This window comes from Bufo gargarizans, chromosome 6 (genome assembly GCF_014858855.1).
Source record: "Bufo gargarizans isolate SCDJY-AF-19 chromosome 6, ASM1485885v1, whole genome shotgun sequence".
NCBI lineage: Eukaryota > Metazoa > Chordata > Amphibia > Anura > Bufonidae > Bufo > Bufo gargarizans.
The window spans coordinates 177,638,904-177,666,032 of record NC_058085.1 but is presented as its reverse complement, the minus strand read 5'-3'; the positions used below and the strand labels follow the sequence as shown (position 1 = coordinate 177,666,032).

Here is a 27,129-nt window from a genome sequence, read left to right as displayed (position 1 = left end):
TTTGTTTCTGGTTTTTGGTGATGGTTGGTATTGTAAGTGAGTCTACGAAGGAAGAGAGAAGGGATGATTGGGCCTCTGCAGTAAGCGTATGGGGCAAGTTATATAGAGCTTCATAGAACTCACGAAATTGGGTACCTGTTGCTTTGGAGGAGTAAAGGGGGGTTCCTTGGAGGGATTCTATTTGGTGAATATAGTTAATTGATCTTCTATTTTTTACTCTGCACATCATAAACTTAGACGCCTTATCTCCATGTGCAAAGAATTTGTGTTGTGAATTTAATAAAAATGTAGCTGTAGAATGCTGTAGGAGGGATCTCAATTCAGCTCTATAGTTTGATACAGTTCTTACAGTTGTGGGTCCGAGAAGGAGTGTTTATGTAGGGATTCTAGGGATTGTATTTTTTTGCATAGGGAATCAATTTTTTTTTCTTTCTTTCTTTCTTAATGCTCCCAGGCTTATGAAATGTCCTGTAATATAGGGTTTATGGGCATCCCAAAGGGATTGGTCGGATATCTCTGGGTCCTTATTTAGGGAAAAATATTCTTTGAGGAGTTCAGCTATCTTATCTCTAATATTTTAATTACCTAATAGGAATTAATTTAGGCGCCATTTAAATTTGCTCGGGTTGGGTAAAGGAGCAGAGATTGAGAGGGATATGGGGGCATGGTCAGATAGGTGAATGGACCCTATTTTAGGTCCATGACAGAGCTGGAGGTGTTCCTTAAATACAAATAAGTAATCCAAACGTTGGTACGTACCATTAGTGTCGGAATAGAAGGTGTAGTCAGCTGTGTTTGGGTTTAAAGTACGCCATATGTCTATAAGGTGCAGATTCCAAAAACCCTCTCTTATGAAGCGTAAGGTTCTGAGTGCAAGGGCAGATTTTAGAGTTGAGGAGTCTAGTTGTGGGTTTAAAGTAGCATTTAGGTCACCTCCTGAAACAATTAGACCTTCTGCAAAGGTCTCAATAATAGGGAAGACTCTGGAGAACCAGGTGTACTGTCCCGTGTTAGGGGCGTAAAGATTGATGATTGTGTACATTTGGGGGCCAATATGACGCTTGACCAATAAGTATCTTCCACTAGGGTCCTGCAAGTGGGAGATATATTTAAAGGGACCTTCCTCTGAAACCCAATACTCACCCCCTCAGAAGCAGATGAATTTCCTCCACAATGATACCACTGGAAGTAGTGGGCAAAGGAGAGATTGGGGTAGTGATTGAATTTAAAGTGCGTCTCCTGGAGGAGTAGGACATTGGCTCCAGATTTGCGTAACAATGTAAAGATGTAAATTGTGTTCAATGTGGTGGAGATTACCTTGCTGAAGCATGACCCATCTCCAGGAGAACGCATCCTGGCTGTGAATAGTGTGAAGAGTCCGGACTAGTGAGATGGGTTCCAGAGGGGCCCTCTGTGCCTCCAGGATCATTAGAATGAAAGGGTCATGTACCTTAATAAAAGAATAAACAAAACAATATGTAACATGGTTATAAACTTTTGGGTAACAGTACCAATCGAGATGGGTTGTACTAGTGTTTGAGGTGAGGGTCACAAGGGGGGAAATGGTTAATCAACCCTGTTGCGATCCCCTTGGCACCAAATAGGAGCCTCTGAGGTGAGGCCTTCAGACAGACGAATATGAGACTATAAGGGGGTAGGGGGTAGTTTAGGTATAGTGGGGGAAAGGATGGGGTAGGAATAGGTGTAGTAACAGTATCAAATAACTGGTATCGGAGGGGGGGTGGGATAGTTAGGGGGAAGGTGAGTCAGAGGGAAAGGTGGGGAGAGAGGCTAGTAGAAAACCAGGATGACTCAAATAAGTGGTTGCGATATTAGAACCAGTCTCTATGGGGTCAGCTGGTTGTTCCTCCACTTGAAGTTCTAGGCCTTTGGGGTGCATGGAAGTTCAAAAGGTGAAATCTTCGGCAGGTCTGGCAGCTCTGTTAGATCTTGATACAGCTCCCAGTTTACGATTTCCAGCTGAGGAATCTGTAAGTGGTCGTAGGCTCCGATTAAATCGGCAAATGTGGTTATGGTGAGACAGCGCCTCGCATGGAAGAATGATATTCCAAATGGAAAAGTCCATCTATATGGAATGTTGTTTGCCCTGAGCAATCCGTTAGGGGCTTCAAAGTTCTGCGTTTCTTTAGTGTTGAGGAGGCCAGGTCTTGATAAATCGTAATGCAGGCTTCCTCGTATGTCAGATTCTCATGGTTCCTTGCGGCCTCCAAGACCACTGTTTTGACCTGGATGCTAAGGAACCTGCAGATCACATCTCTAGGCAGCTCTGAGATTTTAGACTTAGGTCTTAGTGCTCCATGAGCACGCTCGATGATGATATCAGCCTGGTGATCTGGACCCAGCAGGAAGCAGCATATTGAAAGTACAGTCCCAGGTATATCAGCCGCGGTGACTGTTTCAGGTATCCCCCTGAATCGCAGGTTATTCCTGCGTCCTCTGTTTTCTTGGTCCTCCAGAGCGTTATGGAGGTCATTGGGATAAGTGCGGCATTTCTGCAGGGAAGGAGGCGGTCGCTGTTTGGTAATCTAGTACTGCAGTTTGGCGCATTTCTAGGGTCACTATTTGGTCGCCTATGTGGTGCATATTATGGCGGAGGGCCGTGAGCTCGCTTAAGATCGGCTCCATGGCTTTACTGAGTGACTGTTCTAAGATTCGGCGTGTGATAGAAAGAGCCGTTTTACTATGAGAGTTCTCTGCATCACTCTCTCCTTCAGAGATGTCAGCGGTGCACTCGCTCACCTTATGTGGCGGGCAGGGGCATAGCTAACGGCTCATGGGCCCTGGTGCAAGAGTTCAGCTTGGGCCTCCCTTCCCTCAGTGCGTTGTGTGTCTTCTTATGTGGCACAAGGGTCTTTGGGCCCCCTCAGGCTCTTGGGCCCGGTAGCGACTGCTACCTCTGCACCCCCTATAGCTACGCCCATGGTGGCAGGTTCGGCGCCATCTTGGTCTCCCAGCTTTTGTAATGAATTTGTCCATGCTGTTATTCGGCGGCTTGCTGGCATTAGAAGTGTCCCCGGCTGTAGGGTGCCCGATTTTGACAATTTTTTCGTCTGTCAGCTTGTGTATGCTGGTACTTTAGTGGATCTAGTACGGAGAGCTCCTGACTATGCGGCCATCACAGTCCGGTGCAGGCTCCGCCCCCCCACCTTTGCTGCATTTCTGACAGTCCAATACAACCGTTAAATACTGCTGTTATATTGTGGTTTGAAAAAACACCCATTTTGCTCTAGATACTACATTTGCAGCCTTTGCTGCATTTCTGACAGTCTAATACAAGCGTTAAATACTGCTGTTATATTGTTGTTTAAAAAAAAACACAGATTTTGTGCTAGATACTACATTTGCGGCCTTTGCAGCAATTCTGACAGTCCAATACAAGTGTTAAATACTGCTGGTGTATTTTGGTTTTAAAAAAAACCACCCATTTTGTGCTAGATACTACATTTGCGGCCTTTGCTGCATTTCTGACAGTCCAATACAACCAGTCAATACTGCTGTTACATTGTTGGTTGAAAAATTCAAATATTTTGTGACCGTGAAGTAATTGTATAAAATTTGCCTGTCACACTATTGTATGACCTCAAGAAATGTTTTCTCTTCACGACACCGGCACAGCCTTACTGTCAGTGAACTTAATTGTTCACTATTGGCGGTTACATTGTTGCCTGACATAAACCATCTGTTAGTTTGGTGGGTGAACGCAAAGAATGAGGAGAGTGTCAAATAAGGGACGTGGCCCTGGTCGTGGTGCTGCTGGTGTTGGTGAAGCTCCTGTTGCAGGGAGAGGACGTGGTTGATCTGTGCCAGCTACATGCACAAGTGAAACACCTTCCTCAGGTGCGAGTAGGCTATAGAACCTTTAGCGTTATTTGGTAGGGCCGAATGCGACTCTACGAATGGTGAGGACAGAACAAGTACAGGCGATAGTAGATTGGGTGCCTCCAGTTCCTTCACATTGTCTCCCTCCTCCAGTCCCCTGCTGAAAGATCAGAGTTGGAACCTGCAGCCCATGGGCATCAGTCTTTCACCTCACTCCCTTGCAAACCAGCCAAGCAGTCTGAGCCCCAAGTCATGCAGCAGTCTCTTATGCTTTTTGATGACTCTGCTAACAGGGTTTCCCAGGGCCATCTACATAGCCCTGCCCCAGAAGTGGAAGAGATTGAGTGCACCGATGCCCAACCGCTTATGTTTCAGGATGAGTACATGGGAGGACCACTGTAGAACGTCTCGGATGATGGCGAAACAGGTGCCAACTGCTGTGGCTTTCTGCAGTGTGAAGATCGACAAAGAAGGCAGGGGTGAAGACTCGGTGAAAGATGGTGTGGAGGACTACGAGGTCCTCGACCCCACATGGAATCAAGGCCATGCGAGTGACCTGTCTAGTTTGGAGGAAGAGGCAGTGGTCGCACAGAGCCACCAGCACAGCAGAAGAGGGAGCAGGGTGCAAAAGCGGAGCGGCCATCCCCTAGACAGTACGCCTGCTACGTCCCATCACACCAAGGGACCGAGCACACCCAAGCCAACTCCAAGGAGTTTCCTGGCGTGGCAGTTCTTCAGACAATGTGCTGATGACAAGACACGAGTGGTTTGCACTCTGTGCAATCAGAGCCTGAAGCGCGGCATAAACGTTCTAAACCTGAGCACAACCTGCATGACCAGGCATCTCAGTGCAAAGCACGAGCTGCAGTGTAGTAGACACCTCAAATACCAAGAAAGGTCTCGGCCTCTTCACCCCCCTCTGGAGTGACAGTGGCACCTGCCACCCCGCAAACAGAGGATGTGCCAGCAACGCCACCACATGGGTCACCAAGCATCTCCACAATGTCCCATGGAAGCGTTCAGCTGTCTATCTCCCAAACACTGGAGCGAAAGAGGAAGTACCTCCCTACCCACCCACGATCCCTGGCACTTAATGCCAGCATTTCAAAATTCCTGGCCTTTGAAATGCTGTCATTCCGTCTGATGGAGATGGAGAGTTTTAAAAACCATATGGCGGTGGCTCCCAGTCGTATGTCGTTCCCAGCCGCCACTACTTTTCCAGGCAAGCAATCACTTCTCTGCACAACTAAGTGGGGGACAAAATCAGGTGTGCACTGTGCAACGCCATCTGTGGCAAGGTCCACCTAACTACGGATACATGGACCAGTAATCACGGTCAGGGACGTTATATCTCCCTAACAGCACACTGGGTAAATGCAGTGGCAGCTGGGCCTGAGGCGGATAGCAGTTTGGCGCATGTCCTTCCACCACCGAGGATTGCAGGGCGTTTCTCTTTGCCTCTTCATCCGGTCAGCGTAACACCTTCACCACCAACTTCAGCACAGCCAGGGGTAAATCACAGCAGGCAGTTTTGAAACGTATCTGTTTTGGGGACAAACCCCACACCACGCAGGAGCTGTGGGCAGGCATGGAACAACAGACCGATGAGTGGTTGGTGCCAGTGAGCCTAAAGTCCTGCCTGGCGGTGTGCAATAATGTGCAAATTCTTGTGACAGCTCTGGGCCTAGTCGGTGTGACGCACATCCCTTGCCTGGCGCATGTGCTGAATATGGTGGTGCAGAAATTCCTGAAAAATTGCCCCAATATGTCAGAGCTGCTGCAGAAAGTGCGGGCTATCTGTGAGCGTTTTCGACATTCTGACCCTGCTGTTGCTCGCCTGTCAGCGCAGCAGCATAACTTCAGCCTTCTCGCTTGCCGCCTCATATGCGACGTTCCCACAAGGTGGAACTCCATCTTGCACATGCTGGCCAGACTGTGCGAGCAGCAGCAGGTGATAGTGGAGTTTCAGCTGCAGCACGCACGGGTGAGTCGCTCTGTGGAACAGCACCACTTCACCACCAATGAGTGGGCCTCCATGCGAGACCTGTGTGCCTTGTTGCGCTGTTTCGAGTACTCCACCAACATGGCCAGTGCCGATGACGCCGTTCTCAGTGTTACTATCCCACTTCTATGCCTCCTTGAAAAAATGCTTTGGGCGATGATGGAAGAGGATGTGGCACAGGAGGAGGAGGAAGAGGGATGATTTACAAGGGTTTCAGGCCAGTCATTCACAAGTGGCTCCGAGGGTGGGTTCCTGCACCAACAAACGCCAGGTACACAATTGTCCAGCCAGGGCACAGTTCTGTAGGATGACGAGGTGGAGGAGATGGCACCCAAACCAGCTCATGGCCATCACTGGTGCGTGGCTGGGGGAATACAGAGGACACAGACAATACACCTCCCACAGAGGACAGTTTGAAGTTGTCATTGCTTCTGGGCAGCCTGGCACACATGAGCGATTACACACTGCAGTGTCTCGGCAACGACCGCCGAGTTGGCCACATTCTAACTTGTGCTGATTACTGGGTGGCCACGCTGCTGGATCCCCGTTACAAAGTTCCGTCCTTAATTCTGTCACTGGAGTGTGATTGTAAGATGCATTATTACAAGCGCACGCTGATAGACACGCTGCTGGTGGCATTCCCAACTAACAGCCTTGGCACGGTGGAAGCACAAGGCAAAGGCAGAGGAGGAGGAAGATGTCGCCAACGCAGCTGGGGCACCGCCAGCACCTCAGAAGGCAGGGTTAGTATGGCTGAAATGTGGAAAAGCTTTTTAAGCACGCCACAAAACCAGCACCATCAGCTGATATGGAATGTATTAGCAGGAGGTAGCATTTCAGCAACATTCTGGAGCAGTATGTGTGCACACGCCTACACTTACTGACTGACAGGTCTGCCCCCTTTAACTTCTGGGTCTCCAAATTAGGCTCATAGCCTGAGCTTTCCCTTTATGCCTTGGATGTGCTGGCCTGCCCTGCAGCCAGTGTATTGTCTGAACATGTTTAGCACGGCAGGGGGAGTTATCACAGACAAGCGCAGCCGCCTGTCCACAGCCAATGTGGACAAGCTCACGTTCATTAAATCGAACCAGGCATGGATCCTACAGGACTTGTCCGTACCTTGTGCAGAATAGACGTATACCGACCTCACCCAGCCATTGCTATACTCGAGCGCACTTTCTCGTTGTTTTATTTTTTATATTTCCCAATGTTTTGGGGTGTACCCTAATTTTACCCCTTTAACCCTGGGCCTGTTTTTACCTTCCTGCCCAGGCAATTTTTTGAAAATCTGACATGTGTCACTTTATGTAGTAATAACTTTAAAACGCTTTTACTTATACATGCCATTCTGAGATTGTTTTCTCGTCACATATCGTACTTCATGACACTGGTGAAATGGAGTAAATAAAAAAAAATTACATATAAAAAATACCAAATTTACCAAAAATTGGGAAAAAATAGCAAATTCCCAAATTTCAATTTCTCTACTTTTATAATAGATAGTAATACCTCCAAAAATAGTAATTACTTTACATTCCCCATATGTCTACTTCATGTTTGGATCATTTTGAAAATGACATATAATATTATTTTTTACTTTAGAAGGCTTAGAAGTTTAGAAGAAAATTTTAACATTTTTAACAATATTTCCAAAACCCAAATTTTTCAGGACCAGTTTAGTTATGAAGTCACTTTCTGGTGTTTACATATTAGAAACCACCCATAAATCACCCCATTTTAGAAACTACACCCCTCAAGGTATTTATAACTTATTTTACAAACGTTGTTAACCCTTTAGGTGTTCCACAAGAGTAATGGCAAATGGAGATGAAATTTCAGAATTTCACTTTTTTGGCAGATTTTTCATCTTAATTCATTTGTTCCAGTAACAAAGCAAGGGTTAACAGCCAAACAAAGCTCAAAACCTATTACCCTGAATCTAGGGTTTACAGAACCACCCCATGTGTGCTCAAAGACGGATGTATGGGCGCACAGCAGGCTTCATAGTGGAAGGAGTACCATATGGCTTTTGGAGAGCAGATTTAGCTATAATGGTAATTGGGAGCTATGTCGCATGTGAAGACACTCTGAGGTAGCACTACAGTGGAAACCCCCAAAAACTCACGCCATTCTGTAAACTACACCCCTTAAGGAATATTTCAAGGTGTCTAGTGAGCACTTTGACCCATCGGGCGTTTCACAGAATTAGGAAACGCATGGCTGTGAAAATGAAAAATTAAAATTTTTCCCCAAAAAAGTTTACACCCACATTTTTCACTTTCACAAGGGTTAACAGGACAAAATGCACCCCACATTTTGTTCCCCATTTCCCCCCGAATTCGCCAACACCCAATATGTGCTGATAAAATGATGTATGGGTGCATGGCACGGTCCAAAAGAAAAGTAGCACCATAGGGCTTTTCGAGGACAGATTTTGCAGGATTGACTTTTGGGAGCTATGTTGCATATAAAGACACCCTGAGGTACCCCTAGAGTGGAAATTACCCAAAAGTTACCCCATTCTGAAAACTAAACCCTTCAAGGAATATTTCAAGATGTGTAGTGAGAACTTTGTCCTCAAAGGTAAAACATGGAATTGGCTGTGAAAATTAAAAATTAATATTTTTTTAAGAAAAATGGACTTTAGGCCCAAATTTTTCCCTTTTAAAAGGGGAACTGGAGAAAATGTACCCCCTAATTTATTGCCAATTTTCTCCTGATTACAGCAATTCCCCATATGTGCTTGTATACTGCTATATTTGCGTACCACAGAGGTCAGAAGGAAAGGAGCACCAAATGGCTTCTGGAAGGCAGATTTCACTGGAATAATTCACAGGCACCATCTTGCAATTGAACACACCCTGAGGTAACAATAGAGTGGAAACCCTAAAAAAGTGACCCCATTCTGGAAACAACACCCCTCAAGGAATATTTCAAGGTGTGTAGTGAGCACTTAGACCCATTGAGCGTTTCACAGAATTAGGAAACGCTTGTCTGTGAAAATAAAAAAAATTTCAATTTTGTTCAAGAAATAGTTGCTTTACACCCACATTTTTTACTTTCACAAGGGGAAACAGGACAAAATGCACCCCACATTTTGTTCCCCATTTCCCCCCGAATACGCCAACACCCAATACGTGCTCATAAAATGATGTATAAGCGCATGGCAAGGCTCTAGATACAAAAAAATAAATATGGATTGTGCTCACCTAAATTGGCAGACATAGATTTTAGATGCCAGAAAGAGGATTTCAAATCACACATTTGTAAAAAAGAAAAATTACTAGCAGACCCCAAATTTTTCACTTTCACAAGGGGCTAAAGGAGAAAATGCACCCCAGTATATGTTCCCCATTTTCTCCCCATTTTGCGAACACCCCATATGTGCTCATAGCCTGCTGTATTGGCGCACAGCAGGCCGCTACAGGCAAAGTGCAAAATATGTTTTTTGCAGGCCTAAATTGCCAGACATGGATTTTAGCTGCCATGTCGCATTTAAAAAATTTTCCAGAGGTCCCCAGAAATGAAAAACCACAAGAATTGACCCCATTTTGGAAAGAGCATCCCTGTACGAACATTTTAAGTGGTGGAAAGGGTACTTTTTACCAAACAGGTGTCTCACAGAAGGCAGAAACACTAGAGAGAGGATTTCAAAGCACACATTTGTAAAAATGAAAAATTATTAGCAGACCCCAATTTTTTCACTTTCTCAAGGGGTTAAAGGAAAAAATGCACCCCAGTATATCTTCCCCAATTTCTCCCCATTTTGTTGATAAGTGGGTATGCAAGTGAGGTGGACTAAATCAGAGATATGGAAATATTACAGGGCGCATAAAGGAAGAAATTAAAAATCCATGGATGAGTGCTGGTTTTGGAAGCATTCTTTCATGCAGAGGCCTGGTTTACCAGGGCAGGTGTCGCACTGATAAATGGGGTCCTTTCGTATTCCCCTTTTGTAACAAACCCGACATCTTTTTGGGGTCTTTCCCCTTTTTGCTGTTTGTGGCACCTCACCAGGGAAATGTTGTCCTGGTACAACACGGGCACCATGACCTCCTGAAGTACTCGGGCCCTCCACTTCCTGACTTTGGAAAATTAGGGCCTTGATTACCGCCTCTTGGAACTGAAGGAAAGTTCTTTTGTGGCCTGCAGTTCGATGTAAAATGTACGCATTGTACATTGCCATCTGTACAATGTATATGGCAAGCTTTTTGTACCACACCTTAGTTTTACGCATGGCACTGTAGGGCTTCAGAACTTGATCGGACAGATCAATCCCTCCCATGTGCCTGTTGTAATCAAGGATGCAGTCAGGCTTGTTGACAAGGGTAGTGGCACCTCGCACTTGGGCAGGAGAATTGGTGTTTGTGTTAATGGTGGTTAGTACAAGGACATCTCTCTTGTCCTTGTACTTAACCCCCAGCATGTTCTCATGGAGGAGAGCCTTACTGTCACCTTTTCAGAGTAGTTGCCCTACCAAGGATCTAGGGAGCCCTCTCAGATTTTTTCGCACTGTGCTGCAAGCCACAGTACCTCAGGTTTTTAGGGACATAAATAGGGGGATGCTGGTGTAATTCAGTAAGCGTTGTTCCAGCCAATCGCAGCGCTAGGAGGGGACATCAGTGTCTGATGTCCCCTCCCTGACCTCGGAGGTGACATGGGCTGATGTAATCAACCCCAATCACCTCCGTCCCAGCCACCAGCAGCACCATAGATTGGCTGATTGTTGTATAGAGTTGCTCCAGCCAATCGCAGCGCTGGGAAGGGACACCTGTGTCTGGTGTCCCCTCCCTGACCTAGGAGGAGACATGGGCTGATGTCATAAGCCCCCTCTTACCTCTAGCCGAGCCCCCCTGCAGCTCATACATTGCCGGCGCTGCGATGGGCTGATCTTCACTAGCCAGCCAATCACAGCGATTGGGGCTTCAGAGGGGTGGAAAAACTACTGGTCTCCCTCAGCCAAGATAGCTGACTGCTGATTAGTGCAGCCAGCTTACTTACACCGGAGTTATCCATGACGTACTATTACGTCAAGATGCGGTAAGTGTCGGGAAGGGGTTAAACAACAACAAAAATAAATAAATAAATAAAAACCAAAAATTTGTGTTGGCTACCTCCTCCACCGCCGCTTCCACCTACACCGCCACATCCACCACCTCCTCAACCTCCTACTCCATATGGACCTCCACCTCCTAGATCAAGATTATTATTATTATTATTTTTTATGTATTTTATGTTATTTTAAATCATTTCCCTAAATCATCTGATACATTGTTGGGTGACATTCCCAAATTTTGGGCTGTGCTATACCCCTGCTCTACATAGTGGACAGGAAAATACATTTCAGTAATTAGTCTGTTATATCGCAGTGTGACATTCACCAATTTTTAGCTGTGATATATCCCTGCTCTACCTAGTGGACAGGGAAATACATGTCACTAATTTGTTTGTTAAATTGTTGGATAACATTCACCAATTTTTGGCTTTGATATACTCCTGCTCTACACTGTGGACAGGAAAATACATTTCAGTAATTCATCTGTTACATTGTTGTGTGACATTCACCAATTTTTGGCTGTGATATACCCCTGCTCTACCTAGTGGACAGGGAAATACATGTCACTAATTTGTCTGTTACATTGTTGGGTGACATTCACCAATTTTTGGCTGTGATATACCCCTGCTCTACCTAGTGGACAGGAAAATACATTTAACTATTTTGTCTGTTACATTGTTGGGTGACATTCACCACCAATTTTTGGGTGTGATATACCCCTGCTCTACATAGCGGACAGGGAAATAAATTTCAGAAATGCATCTGTTAAATTGTTGGGTGACAAATTCTCATCTTTTGCGCTAGAAAGTACATTTGCGGCCTACACTGCATTTAGGACAGTACCATTTTTGCCATATACAAACTCCTGCTCTGCATAGGTGACAGGGACCTAATTTTTGTAAAATTGTCTGTTCAATTGGTGGGTGACATGAACCCAGTTTTACCGTGAATAAACCCCTGCATAGTTGACAGGGACCGAAATTTCCTGCCTTACGTTTCCTAATCCAAAATACCGCAGTGACATTCCCTGTAATTTTTTATTAATCATTCCAATAACAGGACATCTTAAGAGTCCCGTATTGTTATTTATCGTCACTACCTCCCCGAGTCGGAAGTGGGTAATTGCTGCGCGCCCCCTCCTTTACTCGGATGCTTCCGCTTTAATAACTTGTCCCACATTTTCGCTCGATCACATTTCAGCCATTGAACTCCCTTAGATGTGGTATCACTTTCTCACGCTCCCTCTCCGGCATGGAACCCTGATTCCCCGTTACCCGTGAACACCCGTGTGTTAATGGTGGTTAGTACAAGGACATCTCTCTTGTCCTTGTACTTAACCCCCAGCATGTTCTCATGGAGGAGAGCCTTACTGTCACCTTTTCAGAGTAGTTGGCCTACCAAGGATCTAGGGAGCCCTCTCAGATTTTTTCGCACTGTGCTGCAAGCCACAGTACCTCAGGTTTTTAGGGACATAAATAGGGGGATGCTGGTGTAATTCGGTAAGCGTTGTTCCAGCCAATCGCAGCGCTAGGAGGGGACATCAGTGTCTGATGTCCCCTCCCTGACCTCGGAGGTGACATGGGCTGATGTAATCATTTTCGCTCGATCACATTTCAGCCATTGAACTCCCTTAGATGTGGTATCACTTTCTCACGCTCCCTCTCCGGCATGGAACCCTGATTCCCCGTTACCCGTGATCACCATGGTAGGCGCATAAAAGAACATCGAAAGTTGATAGAGAAGATATCCAATTGGATCATGGACGTGCGACAGTGTGGAGCAGTATGTGTGCACACACCTACATGAACTGACTGATGGGTCTGCCCCCTGCAACTTCTGGGTCTCCAAATTGGGCACATGGCCTGAGCTTGCCCTTTACGCCTTGGAGGTGCTGGCCTGCCCTGCAGCCAGTGTATTGTCTGAAAGTTTGTTTAGCACGGCAGGTGGGGGTTATCACAGATAAGCGCAGCCGCCTGTCCACAGCCAATGTGGACAAGCTCACGTTCATTAAAATGAACCAGGCAGGGATCCAACAGGACTTGTCCGTACCTTGTGCAGAATAGACATGTTTACCAGCCTCACCCAGCCATTGTTGTACTCCAGCGCACTTTCTCTTTGTTTTATTTTTTATATTTCCTAATGTTTTGGGGTGTACCCTAATTTGAACAAAATAAAGTAATAAAATAAAAAACTAAACCAAAAACCAGTGTTGGCTACCTCCTCCACCACCGCTTCCACCTACACTGCCACATCCACCGCCTCCTCAACATCCTACTCCATATGGATCTCATCCTCCTAGATCAAGATTATTATTATTTTTTTAATGTATTTTATGTTATTTTAAGTCATTTCCCTATCCACATTTGTTTGCAGAGCACTTGCCATGCTATTAACCACATTTTGCTGCCTTTTGCAGCCCTCTAGCCCTTTCCATGACATTTTTACAGCCATTTTAGTGCTCCAAAGTTCGGGTCCCCATTGACTTCAATTGGGTTCGGGTTCGGGGTCAAGTTCGGGTCCCGACTTGAACTTTTGTTTAACATATCAATTTGGATTTTTATGCAATGTGGGGGGAAGCTGGAGAAAACTAAGTTTTGAAAGGTAGAATGAAACTGTTCAGTGTTGTGCCAATATGACAAACATTTCATAACATGATGATGGCAATGATTTTGCTTAGCTCCTTATTCCATCTTAATGTTCACCCTACCCATTGCGCATTCAGTGGACTCACTTTCTGTATAGTCATCATGCATACACCTATATTTTCCTGACAAACATGTTATTTTTTAAATAAGTAAAGCATTAGTCTTTGTTTTAAAAGACTTTAATATTGGGTAACTGTCATCATATATCTTTGGAATATAATGTAGAGGTTTCTTCTAAATACATTCAGAAAGCTTGTTATACTTGTCTTGAGATATTCAGATCTTCACTTCTTCACGTATTGCTTGTCCTGTTGGTTCTGACATTGTGGGGCTGGACTACATTGCACCACTGCAAATAGAAGAGTAACTTTATCAGATTACAAATCTTTGCATTGAGTCTTACAAAATCCTACAAGGAGCCTGTTTAAGATTAATTTTATCCATTTGGTCGAACTACATTGCATAAGTATCTGTACTATTAATTTAATTTGTGTCCTAGTGTTATAGGTTGTGGCTAAAATGTAATAACTGCTGCATACGGTGGAGCTCATATTAGTTTCCATTCTGTTCTCTTCCCTTCATTACCCCAAATGCTTCCCAATAATTATTTTAACATGTGCTATATCAAATAGCTATCTAATGTAGGTGAAACGGCTAAGAATATGACATCAGTGATCTAAAATTACTTTAGAAAAGCTAAACTTTGCTTTACCTTGAGGAGGACATTTCGGTTCAGGGCACACCTGCACTGGCTCGCACTCTGAAAATGTACATGATAAAAGTTCACACAATTTGACTTCAGCTTTATTTCCATTAATAAGGATCATTGTCTTTATTAAGCAATAAACATCATTTTGACAAGTATTCAACATTTAGGCTCAGGACACACTGGTTTGCAAGTTAAAATAAATAAATTAAAATTAATTTTGTAACTAAATTCTTCAATGCCCTAGAGCTATATGGCTCTTAAAGGGGCTTTCCTGTTTCCGGAGGAAAGTTAACAAACTTAACAGAAAGTGGAATCTCCCTGCAATAAAGAAGTGATCATTAGTTACTTGGCAAATCCTGCATCATTAATCAAGTGCTCCTGGTCAGGCCAATAAGTAAACAGAGCCTGGCCATGATAATTGAAGTGGCGGTTCAGGATCTGCCTGGTAAATGGTGATCACAGATCCCCTGTGTTAACATCATATTGAGTTAATTAGCTCAGATGACCTCCTCAAATACTCACATTGGTCAGAGCTTTCTATGGCACATGCCCAGTTTTGCACGTTGATGCAGTTTTTGCATGGTTTATTGATGTGGTCAATTGGGACTCTACATTTTAGACCTCAGTTTTCTAAGCTATGATGAACAATCACTACAACCATCTAGCTGTTTGTTTTTACCATTATCACTACTTTTCTTTGCTCTAAGAAGCATACAGCAGTTGCTGCTTAGGGTGTTTGGCACCCGGGGCGGGTCCTTTCTCTGGAAACCCCCCTTCCCCAATACTTTAAAAAAATTGTACCCCCTCACAGTAGTATTGCCCTCATTGTACAACCTTCACAGTAGTTTTGTACGAATGTGTGCCCTCTCACAGTAGTTATGCCCACATGGTGCCCTCACAGTAGTTATGAGTACATTGTGCCCCCTCACAGTAGTTATGCCCTCTCTGTGCCCCTTTTCACAGTTGTAATGTCCTCTTTGTGCCCCCTTCACAGTAATAATCCCCATTGTGTCCCCTTCATAGTAATAATCCCCATTGTGCCCCTTTTATAGTAATAATGCCCACTGTGTCCCCTTCATAGTAATAATGCCTATTGTGCCCCCTTCACAGTAATAATGCCCATTGTGCCCCCTTAATAGTAGTAATTCCCACTGTGCTAGTAATGACCTCTGTGCCCCCTCCATAGTAAAAATCCCCATTGTGCCTCATTCACAGTAATAATGCTCACTGTGCTCCCTTCACAGTAATAATGCCCTCAGTTCCCCCTTCATTGTAGCAATGCCCGCTGGCTCTGTGCCCCGTCCATAGTAGAAATGCCCATTGTGCCCCCTTCACATCAGTAATGTCCTCTGTGCCCCCTCCATAGTATTCTGCCCTCTCTTCCCCCTCCATAGTAATAAAGTCCTCTGTGCCCCCTCCATAGTAATAAAGTCCTCTATGCCCCCCTCCATAGTAATAAAATCCTCTGGCTGTGCCCCTCCATAGTAATAAGGCCCTCTGTGCCCCCTCTGTATTAAAAAACAAAAAAACACAGTAACTACTCACCTTGTCCGGTTCCTGAAGCTCACATACCTTTCTTCCCTGCAGGCACACATCGTTCTGCAGCACTGTGTGGGCAGAGCTTATGCAGATTTCTGGGCTGCATGCTCCGCCCACACAAGCCTGCTGGGAGATCTTTGCCTGTAGTCTCAATGGTGGAGCGGGGATAAGTCTTCCTGCTTCAACATTCAGAGCACCGCCGGCCCGGCACTCCAGCAATGAGCGCTTCAATCTCTATTGATGGAAGCACTCATTGCTTCTGGCAACCCCCCCCCCCCCCCCCGCCCCGAGAGCCGACACCCAGGGCAGACTGCCCTCCATGCCCCCCCCTTAGTATGCCACTGGCATACAGTATTTGTAATTATGACAGCTTAGGCTGGCTTCACGTGACATTTTTGCCATCCATTTAACATATCCGAAAAACATATACATTAACAGATGCCTCAAAGAGATGCCATACAGTGGCATCCGTTCACCATAGAGTTCCACTGTAAAAAAGTATAGTTTTTTTTTACCAAACTCTGCAGGATGGAAAAGTGTGCTTTTTTCCACAATGTATACTGTATGTTAAACAGATGACAAAAATGTGATGTGAACCCACCCTAACCTGGTTAACTGATGCCAAAGTGTGCCCCATAAAATAATATGCATGACCAAAATAGATGGAATATTGTGCCACTTCTAGTTACTCTGTGCATTCTTTTTAGCTGCATTGATTCAGACATGAACTCTTCAGGTTTAGGCTTCATATATAACTATATTATATCACCTATAATTCTTATATTCTTCTGTTAGCACTTTCACAAAATCTAATTATTAATAATGTTATGGAATTAATAAAATGAAAGGTCAGGTACTTACGATCCTGGCAGTCCTGCTGGGGTGGTGGGCAAGGCTCTGGGCATTTCTTCTGTTGTCCTTTTACTCCAGACATTGTTCTCCTGTAGAGTTTGATATGTCAGATGTAGGAGACAACTGGATACAAACAATTCTTCTGTATGAATGATAGCTTTTTCCAGTTCTGTGGGTTTTATATATTGGAGTGCGACATAAAACCAGTTGGGAAATATCATTACCAACCTATTGCATCATTCTGAGACCCTGGATATTAGGCAATGTTGTATTTGCATGTTATAATTTCCTTTTTCCTCTAAGGCAGGGTAATGTTTCTATTTGTCATGCCTGCAACACTGAAAATGTATATAATTATAAGAAAGAATCCCATATTTCTTCACAACCATACAACATGTAAATTACAAAGGTAACTGATAATAAATGACATTTTATCATTTTCAAGATTTCCTATTTACAGCTTTTTTTAACCATATAAGCCTACATGTACACGAACGTTTGTGTTTTGCGGTCCGCAAATTGCTGATCCGCAAAAAAAAATGGATGACGTCCATATAGCTCTTTTTTTTTGCGGATCCAGTGTAACAATGCCTATCCTTGTCCGCAAAACAGACAAGAATAGGAATGTATATAATTATAAGAAAGAATCCCATATTTCTTCACAACCTTATAACATGTAAATTACAAAAGGAACTGATAATAAATTACATTTTATCATTTTCAAGATTTCCTATTTACATTTTTGTTTTACCATATAAGCTGTGTTTGTGTTTTGCGGTCCGTATGGCTCTTTTTTTTTTTGCTGATCCATTGTAACAATGCCTATCCTTGTCCGCAAAACGGACAAGACTAGGACATGTTCTATTCTTTTGCGGCCCCATTGAAGTGAATTGGTCCGCACCCGAACCACAAAAAATGCATCTCGTATGCGGAACAAAACCACGTTTGTGTGCATGTAGGCTAAGGCTGGGTTCACACAGGCGTGTACGGATTAGGTCCGGATGCGTCCTGGTGTATTGCGGCAAACCCGCGCGATTAGGTACGCAATTGCAGTCAGTTTTGACTGCGATTGCGTTCCGATGTTCAGTTTTTATCGCGCGTTGCAATGTGTTTTGCACGCGCGTGATAAAAACCGACTGTGGTACCCAGACCCAAACTTCTTCACAGAAGTTCAGGTTTGGGTTAGGTGTTGTGTAGATGTTATTATTTTCACTTATAACATGGTTATAAGGGAAAATAGCATTCTGAATACAGAATCAAGAAGAGAAGGTGAGTTAATTTTTATTTATTTTTTTAACCCTCAATTGACCACCTACTAAGTATTCTGTATTCAGAATGCTATTATTTTCCCTTATAACCATGTTATAAGGGAAAATAATACAGTGAATAGACTGTCACCTAGCAACCATGCGCGAAAATCACTTCTATGGGGCCTGCGTTGCGTGATAATATAGAGCATGCTGCGATTTTCACGCAACGCATAGAAATGAATGGGTCCAGATTCAGTGCGGGTGCAATGCGTTCACCTCCCGCATTACACCCGCGCGGAAATCTCGCCCGTGTGAACTCAGCCTAAGACTTACTTTTTTCCCCCAAATTTGGGGGAAAATGTCAGTGCATCTTATTGGGTGAATACTAATGGATTCGCTCACAATACAGTAGGACTGGGGAGGGGTGAATACAGCGTTCCTATTGCTGGCTCTGTATTCAACACTTCCTGCACACAGCGTGAGGATGTAGGTGCACTCTGTGACCTCACACTGTGCGACATCACATCGGGTCACAGCACTGTGCAGCAGGTTCAGCAACGGACCTCAGGAGTGTCCGGAGAAGGACAGATGAGTTTATTTTTTTTTATTTTTTTGTCTGATTTGAGGTCTGATTAACATGGGGTCTGAATGGCTCTTATTAACATGGCGGTCTGATCTAAGATCTGATTAGCAGACTTATAAACATTGGGGATCTGATATCTGAATGGGTATCTTATGAACATTGGGAGTCTGATCTGAGGTCTGTTTGGGGAGCTTATTAATAATAGTGGTCTGATCTGAGGTCTATTGGGGGTCTTAACAATGGGGGTCCGGTCGGAGGTCTGAATAGCATTGGGGGTTTGATTTGAGGTCTGATTAACATTGGGAATGTGATTGGCACTCTGATCCGAGGTCTGATTAACTTTGGTGCAAGGGGGGGGGTCTGAATGGGGTCTGATCTGAAGTCTGGTGAAAAACCTCTAAAACCTAAGTATGTCTTATGGGCAGGTGCATCTTACATGCCGAAAAATACGGTGATTCTTCCTGGTACTGAAAAATTCTTTATCTGGAATTGCAATGTCTGGTATTATACTGTATATAAAATCACTAATGGGTAAAATGGCTTATATATTAAAACTCATTCCCCATCACTGCTCTCCTGGCACATAAGATGAATACAGCAATGACTTCTTTTGCCTGGGTGTTTGACATTTGGCTGGTGGGCATTGCAAAAGTCTCTCTACTCTCTCCATTCACAGAATACTGTTTTGCATTGTCCTACTGTAGTATAAAGTATGAAAGCACAAAATTTGGGTGATGAAAAGTTTTATTCAAGCTCCAGTGTCCCCAATGTAAATTGTACAGGTCACAGCTGTGTGCATACCACAAGGATGTGCTCCTCCATAATCCTGCTTACTTGTTTTTGTAACATATGCAACATGCTCTGATGTACAGTACATATTTTAATTTTCTAGCGCTACATGCAATATACAGAATGGATACATCTCTTGAAAATTGGGAATACGCATGTTACATATATTGATTAAAAAAAATAATCTATGAATGCATCTAGTGCTGCAGGCCAATTCATAGAAGAACATGTGTTATTTGAAAAGCTTTTCTTTTTTCAGTTATAAAAAGTAATGAGAACTAAGAAAGGGAGGAGAAAAAAACATTTTTTATTTCTTGCCAAGCTGTTAACGTCAAAGGCAAAACAAAACTATTCAAACCACTTAACTTTTAATCTGGCTAACAATAAAATAATAGCAAATAGTCTCTTAATATATTAAAAATCATCCCAAAAATATAAGTAGGAGAGAACGCGCTTCCATGTTCACATGATTGGGGCCTATAAGCGATGGAATTCTTTCTAACTTCCCAGGGCTCTCAGTACCTTGCCTGCAGTCACTCCATTCTCCAAATTCTCAAGTTCATCCAAACCAGGAATCTCTTCCTTTTTGATGACCGGTTCTATCACCGACTCAGGGGCACCGCTATGGGGAGCCTGTGTGTCCAGACATATGAAAATCTGCTTCTGGGCTCGTTGGAAGAATCCCTGTTATTTGGAGATAAGGCATAACCACTTACTACTTATGTAGGACTGTGGGCAAGGTGCTGTACATCAACTGTATTTTCGTGATCTGGAATGGTGAGTTAAATGAATTTAGTTATTTTATGGCTCACCTCAATCATAACCCCTTTGGTCTTAATTTTAGTTATGTGATCCACCAGACTACCCTGCCCTTTGAATCCAGGAAAAAAAAAAAAAAAAACTGTCTGGTTCAAAGTTGTTTCGGAGCAGCATCTATACAAGCAGACAGAAAACGTGAGTTTGTGACTGTTCGCGTGTTTGATTTTTTAAGTGTGTCACTTAACAGTAAGTGGTTTTAGATTTAGAGACTTAGGAGGGGACTACACTAAGTCAGTTGTTTTTCAGTGCACTGTATTATTGTATTTTGACTTTCTCTTTTCTTGTGCAGTCCCCATTAGTAAGTATGTATTCCGTTATTACCAACACAGCCCAGTGCACATCTTATTAAATGTATGCAGTCCTAGAACAGCCATTTGAGGGTGCATATTTATGTTCAAAATGTGAGCAAGTTGCCCTTTTGGAATCGCACATCCTGTATCTAAACAAGTGAATTTCGAAACTGAGAAGCATTGACAATTTGGAAAAGAGTTTGCTGCTCACTGAGCAGGCACTCTATGGGGTAGATGCGGGGAAGGGTGCTAGTATGGAGGATCAGGAAAGCAGGGTAGAGGGAAGAGTGCCAAGGAGGCTAGCCCTGATCTGGTTCCCCTCCAACAAATTTGCAAGGTTGGGAGATGAGGGGAATGTCAGTTCAGGAATAACACTGATGCAGCAAGACACTTTCTCTTCCAGTCAAGAGAATGTCAACTCCAGTAAGCAGGGGACCAGGAGAGCAGGGCAGGCCAGACAGGTAGCGGAAGACTCTAGTGAGAGGTTATTAGGGGTACAGTTTAAGCGAAGCACACTTCAGATCATAGATTCAAAGTCGCTTTGTTCAAAACTTCAACCTGTCACAGTACAGCATTCAAATGTATGGGCTGTGTGGAGATGAAATTTGCTAAGTTCGAAGAAGAGTTCAGTGAAGAATTTCAGCATTCGATTGTACAACTTGAAAACCATTTCCTGAGGTACCAATCGGTACAAAAGCTCTATTGTGGGGTGGCCTGCACCTCAATGGGGAAGGTGCAGCTGTTTTAGGGGAGAAGATGGCTAGAAGGTTGGAGGAATGCTAAAACTATGGACTGGGCAGAAGAGTAATTACATTATAGGAGGGGAAGATATTGCATATAGAGATCTGGGACGAGGTAATTAAAAAGGGTACTGTAGGATAAAAAAATATACAAACACCTCTTAATTGTATGTATACTAATGTCAGAAGCCTGACTAATAAGACTGGTGAACTGGAAGTAGTAATGTCTGAGGAGAACTATGACATAGTAAGAGACATGGCTGGATGATAGCTATAACTGGGCAGTTAACATACAGGGTTACCGTCTGTTTAGAAAGTATCATCAAAACCGGAGAGGGAGAGGGGTTTACCTGTATGTAAAGTCTTGCCTAACGCCCACACTTCAGGAAGATATATAAATGAGGGAAATTAGCATAGGGAGTCACTTTGGGTTGAAATAAATGGTGGCAAAACAATAATAAAATACTGATAGGAGTTTGTTATAATCCACCTAATAAACCAGAGTCCACAGAAAAACTACTACTAATGAAAATACTGTAGATAAGTTGGCAAATCATAATGAGGTCTTTATTATGGGGGACTTCAACTACCGAGACAGGGGCGTAGCTATATGGGAAGCAGGGGAAGCTACTGTTTGGGGCCCAAACTCATAAAGGGTCCAACCAGGAGGAGGACTAAAATATTTTATTGTCAGGACCCCCTCAACAGCATTATAAAATGATATTATATACAGAAACTGTAAGAAGTGGACTGAGCTGCTCCCTGGCATAGTCTGAAAGAATTATCTTGACTAGCAACAGGAGAGGGGGTTGCACGGGAGAAGGGGGTTGTAAAGAATTTGCTGGGTTGCGGGGGTGGGGGCCCCGTTCAAAAATTTGCTGTGGGGCGTAGTCCTTTCTAGCTTACCCCACTGTACCGAGATATAGACTTGGAAACTGAAATCTGTAGATCTCATAAAGGAAACAGGTTCTTTACAATAACCAAAGACAATTGCCTTTGCTAACTGGTTCAGGACCAACTAGAGGGGCGGCCATACTGAACTTAGTACTAATCAATAAACCTAACAGAACAATAGATGTACATATTGGGGGACACCTGGTATATAGTGACTATAAAATAATAACTTTCCAATTGTCATTCCAAAGAATGTTTCTTCAGGGAGGCACGAACATACAAAACTTCAAAAAAAATATTCCACCAGCTAAGAGGGGCCATTGGCCTTGCTAACTGGGACAATGTCCTTAAAAATAAAATGCAGCCACAAAACAGGATATTTTTAAAACCATCCTAAACTCTAATTGCGAGAGAATTAAAGGGTAAGGAACAAGAAAAAAAATGTGGAAAAATGTGGATAGATTGAAATGTAAAGGAAGCAATGGATGACAAAAAGCAAACATTTAAATCAATAAAACAGGAGGGTAGCAAGGAATCATTGAAAAATTATAAGAAAAAAATAGAAATGTAAAAGACAAATAAAAGCAGCCAAACTGGAGAAAGAGCTATTCATTGCCAAAAAGAGTAAAACTGACCCTAGAATAATAATCTTCAATTATATAAATGGTAAAAAATATAAATTTGAAGGTGTTGGTCCTTTACAGAGTGATGAGGGGAGAGTTGCAGAGAATGATGAGGAGAAAGCAAAGCTATAAAATATTTTTTCTCCACTGTATTCACTGAGGAAAATAAAATATGACATGCAGAATGTAAAAGTAAATTCCCCATTAAATGTGGCCTATCTGATCCAGGAAGAAGCGCAGCCCATATCCTAAAAGAATTAAGTAATGTCATAGCCAGACCCTTATTTCTGATATTTAAGGACTCTATATTGACAAGGAGTGTTCTACAGGATTGGTGTGTCGTACATGTGGTGCCAATATTCAAAAAGGGGGTAAAAAAAGCCTAGAAACTATAGGACGGTAAGTTTAACATCTGTCATGGGTAAACTATTTGAAGGTTTTCTAAGAGATGCTATCTTTGAGTACCTCAATGAAAATAAGCAAATAATGCTGTATTAGCATGGCTTCATGAGGGATCAGTCAAACTTGACTAGGATGAGTCAATGGTTGTCATATATCATGACTTCTCCAAAGCATTTGATACTATACCACATAAAAGGTTAGTATATAAAATGAGAATGCTTGGACTGGGAGAAAATGTCTGTATGTGGGTAAGTAATCAGCTCGGTGATAGAAAACAGTGGGTGGTTATTAATAGTGATGAGCAGCATAGGCAATATTCAAATATGCGATATTTAGCAAAATTTTTGCTGAATATTCACGATAACTTTGTGAATTCGAAAAATTGCAATTGCAACAATCTGCAATGTGATATGCACATATTGCATGCGCAATTTCATTAACTATAACAAACAATCACACAAATGCTTTATGCCAAAAGCCAGGTATATGCAAGCCAACAATCTATCCATGAGACAGGTAGTCAGCATACCTTACAATAGTATCCTTGTGTACAATGAGATATTCAAGACCAGCTTTTATCTGACTGAGAGCCAGTAAAAGAGCCTCAAAGGTGCTTGATTTGAGTTGGATGGCTTGGGGGACCTGTGCACCTACATAATTATCATTGGGGTGTCAAAAATTGTATTTATTTTTGGATGCCAGCTAACTCTTCTCTCACTGAGGGCTGCATACATTTTTTACGTTTTCTAATTGTCCTAACATTTATATTCAATAACCTTTCTATACTGTTTTGTTATGTAATCTCATTTACATAAAAATTGGCATATGGGAAAGACATGCAAATTAGCAGAATCAGCTTTTTTTTTCAGCTGAAACACTATTTGCATGTCTTTCCCATATGCCGATGTTTATGCAAATGAGTTTAAATGACAAAACAGTATAGAAAGATCACTGAATTTAAATATTAGGACAATTAGAAAACGTTAAATTTTTATGCAGCCCTCCTAAGCAGTGAGAGAAGAGTTATCTGGCATCCCCCTCAAAAAAAAATTAAAATGTTGTCACCCTAATGATAATGATGTAGGTGCGCAGGTCCCCCAAGCCATCCAACTCAAATCAAGCTACGCAGCCAATAAACATGCGGGTAAGCACTGTCCTCACTGTAATGCCAGTAGCCATGTTAGATACTGGCATTACAGTGATTGGCTGGCCGGAACGCATCATCGGGTGCTATACAGCACCCAATGATGCATGTTCGGCTCATTCGTAGTCAGGGAGAGCTGAGCATAGAAAGGGACAGAGAGTGTAGGGAGTGTAATAAAATATTTTAGAGACCCAAAAGTCCTTGTAAGGATTATTGTGTGTGACAGCAGCAATATATGTTTGTAGTTAGGGAGAGCTGTGCATAGGAAGGGACAGACAGTGTAGGGAGTGTAATAGGAAGATTTTTATACCAAAAACTTTTCAGAGACCCAAAAATCCTTTTAAGGACTATTGTGTGACAGCAGCAATATATATTTTTGGCGCATCCTACGCTAAATACCTTACAATAGGCCGCTGGCACATCTCCTGTTTAAAGTGTGTGCATCCCTAAAATATCAGTGGCATCCAGTGCACTTTTTCCATAGACGATGTCCGCTGAGGACAGTTAAATTATCTGTGCCACATCTCCTGTTTAAAGTGTGCTCATTCCTAAAATATCAGTGACATCCAGTGTACTTTTTCCATAGACGGTGTCCGCTGCGGACAGTTAAATTATCCCGCCACATCTCCTGTGCGCATCCCTAAAATATCAGTGACATCCAGTGTACTTTTTTCGTAGACACTGCAAACAGTGACATTACCTGTGGTACCTGTCCTGTATAACGTTTCCTCATCACAAATAGCTTTGTACATTTTTGCGCATGCACTTCCAAATCCTACGCTACTGCACGTGTGACATACTTTCAAGTATATATCACATTCAAAATTAAGAAGGTGAGCAGTAAGGGACGGGAAAGTGGCCTTGATAATGATGGTGCACGCAGAGGCCGTGGACCTGGGCGCGGAGAAACTGTGCCTGCTGCCAGAGCACAAGAAAAACAATCATCCACGATACCTAGCTTCATGTCCAAGTTTGCAGGGCGGCACCGTTTCTTCCATCAAGTCCACTCTCAGTAGCAAGACGTCTGGTCAACACAATCCTCACCCTGATCCTCCTTCCTCCCACCATGTACAGTCTGGCCAAACAAGTGATCCCACACTCGGATATTCTGAGGACCTCTTTTCATCGCCGTTACTTGATTTGGCCCTCTCGCCAAGCACGCTTGAAGAGGGACATGAGATCTTGTGCCCTAATTCCCAACCTCTTGAACAGTCACAAGAAGATGATGGTGGGGAACGGCAATTACTGTTTAATGAGGTGGATGATGATGAGACACAGTTGCCAATGAGTCAACCGCAATTACTGTTCCAAGAGGTAGATGAAGAGGATGAGACACAGTTGTCAATTACTGAGGTTGTGGTTAGTTCAACAAATCAGGAGGATGATCAGAGTGAGGAAGTGGAAGAGGAGGTAGTGGATGATGAGGTCGCTGACCCAACCTGGGAAGGTGGAAAGCCAAGCGAGGACAGTAGTACAGAGAGGGAGGGATCTGCAGCACCACAACAGGCTGGAAGAGGCAGTGGGATGCCAAAAGTGTGAAGTCCCGTAACTGTTCCACGGAGCACTCCCTTGCGAAAATATCCCTTGCCAAGGGGTAAATGTATGGTGCTTTTTTGAGGAAAGTGCAGATGACAAAAGAATAGTAGTTTGCAACCTGTACCATACAAAAATGAGCAGGGGAATGAACACTAGCAACCTCACCACCACCAGCATGATCCGCCACATGGCATTCAAGCACCATAATAAGTGGGATGAACGCCTGGGTCCACAATCTGTGTCTGCGGGTCACACCACTGCCTCCTCTTCCCCTGTGTTACGTGCTGGCCAATCCCCTGTCGAAGGCACAGGCCCGGATACCTCCCGCCCTGCACTTGGAGCTTCGCAAGCACCATCAGCGACCACATCCACTTCCATGTCCCAGCGCAGCGTTTAAATGTCCTTACCCCAGGCCTTTGAACGCAAGCAAAAATACCCAGCCACCCACCCACAGACCATAGCACTAAATGCGCAGCTTTCCAAATTACTGACCCTGTAAATGTTGCCGTTTAGGCTTGTAGACACTGAGGCCTTCCGCAGCCTGATGTCGGTGGCCACCCCATGTTACGCAGTTCCCAGCCGCAACTATTTTTCAAGGTGTGCCGTGCCCGCCTTACACCAACATGTGTCCCGTAACAACACACGTGCCCTGACCAACGCAGTTACTGGGAAGGTCCACTTAACCACAAACACATGGACAAGTGCATTTGGCCAGGGATGCTATATTTCCCTGACAGCTAATTGGGTGAATGTTGTGGAGGTTGGGAGCGAGTCGTACCCTGGGATGACACAGGTGCTACTGACTCCAAGAATTGCAGGCCCTACGTCGATCAGGGTTTCAGCCAGCACCTATGTTAGTGGCTCCAAACCCCACTTCGCCTCCTCCTCCATTTCCACCTCCGAATTATCCGTGTGCAGCACCAGTCAGTCATCAGTCGGTAGCTGGAAGCAATGTAGCACTGCAGTGGGGAAGCGTCAACAGGCCGTGCTGAAGATGATATGCTTAGGGGACAAACAACACACCGCCACAGAGCTGTGGCAGGAAATAATAGACCAGACTGAGCTGTGGCTCTCTCCACTCAACCTAGAACCAGTCATAGTTGTGTCTGATAATGGCCATAACTTGGTGGCGGCTTTGGAGCTCGGCAAGCTCAGACACATCCCATGCCTGGCCCACATGTTCAAGCTTGTGGTTCAGCGGTTTATCAAAACCTACCCTAATTTGCCTGAGCTACTGGTGAAGGTGCGCAGCGTGTGTGCACATTTCTGCAAGTCATCGACACCTTCAGCTGGTCTGTCAACGCTCCAGCAGTGCTTGAAATTGCCAGCTCACCAGCTGTTGTGCGACGTGAGCACGTGCTGTAACTCCACGTTCCACATGTTGGCCAGGCTTTGTGAGCAGCAGAGGTCAGTAGT

The 27,129-nt window shown here is 43.8% G+C and overlaps 1 long non-coding RNA gene across 1 annotated transcript; it reads right to left on the bottom strand.

Annotated features, from left to right (window-relative positions):
• Positions 1–13,704: 13,704 nt before the first annotated feature.
• LOC122941746 lies at positions 13,705–16,810 on the bottom strand. Its single transcript, XR_006390513.1, has 3 exons — positions 16,653–16,810; positions 14,256–14,303; positions 13,705–13,892 (listed from the first exon to the last, which is right to left on the bottom strand). It is a non-coding gene; the product is annotated as an uncharacterized LOC122941746 (long non-coding RNA).
• Between the last annotated feature and the right edge of the window lie 10,319 nt (positions 16,811–27,129).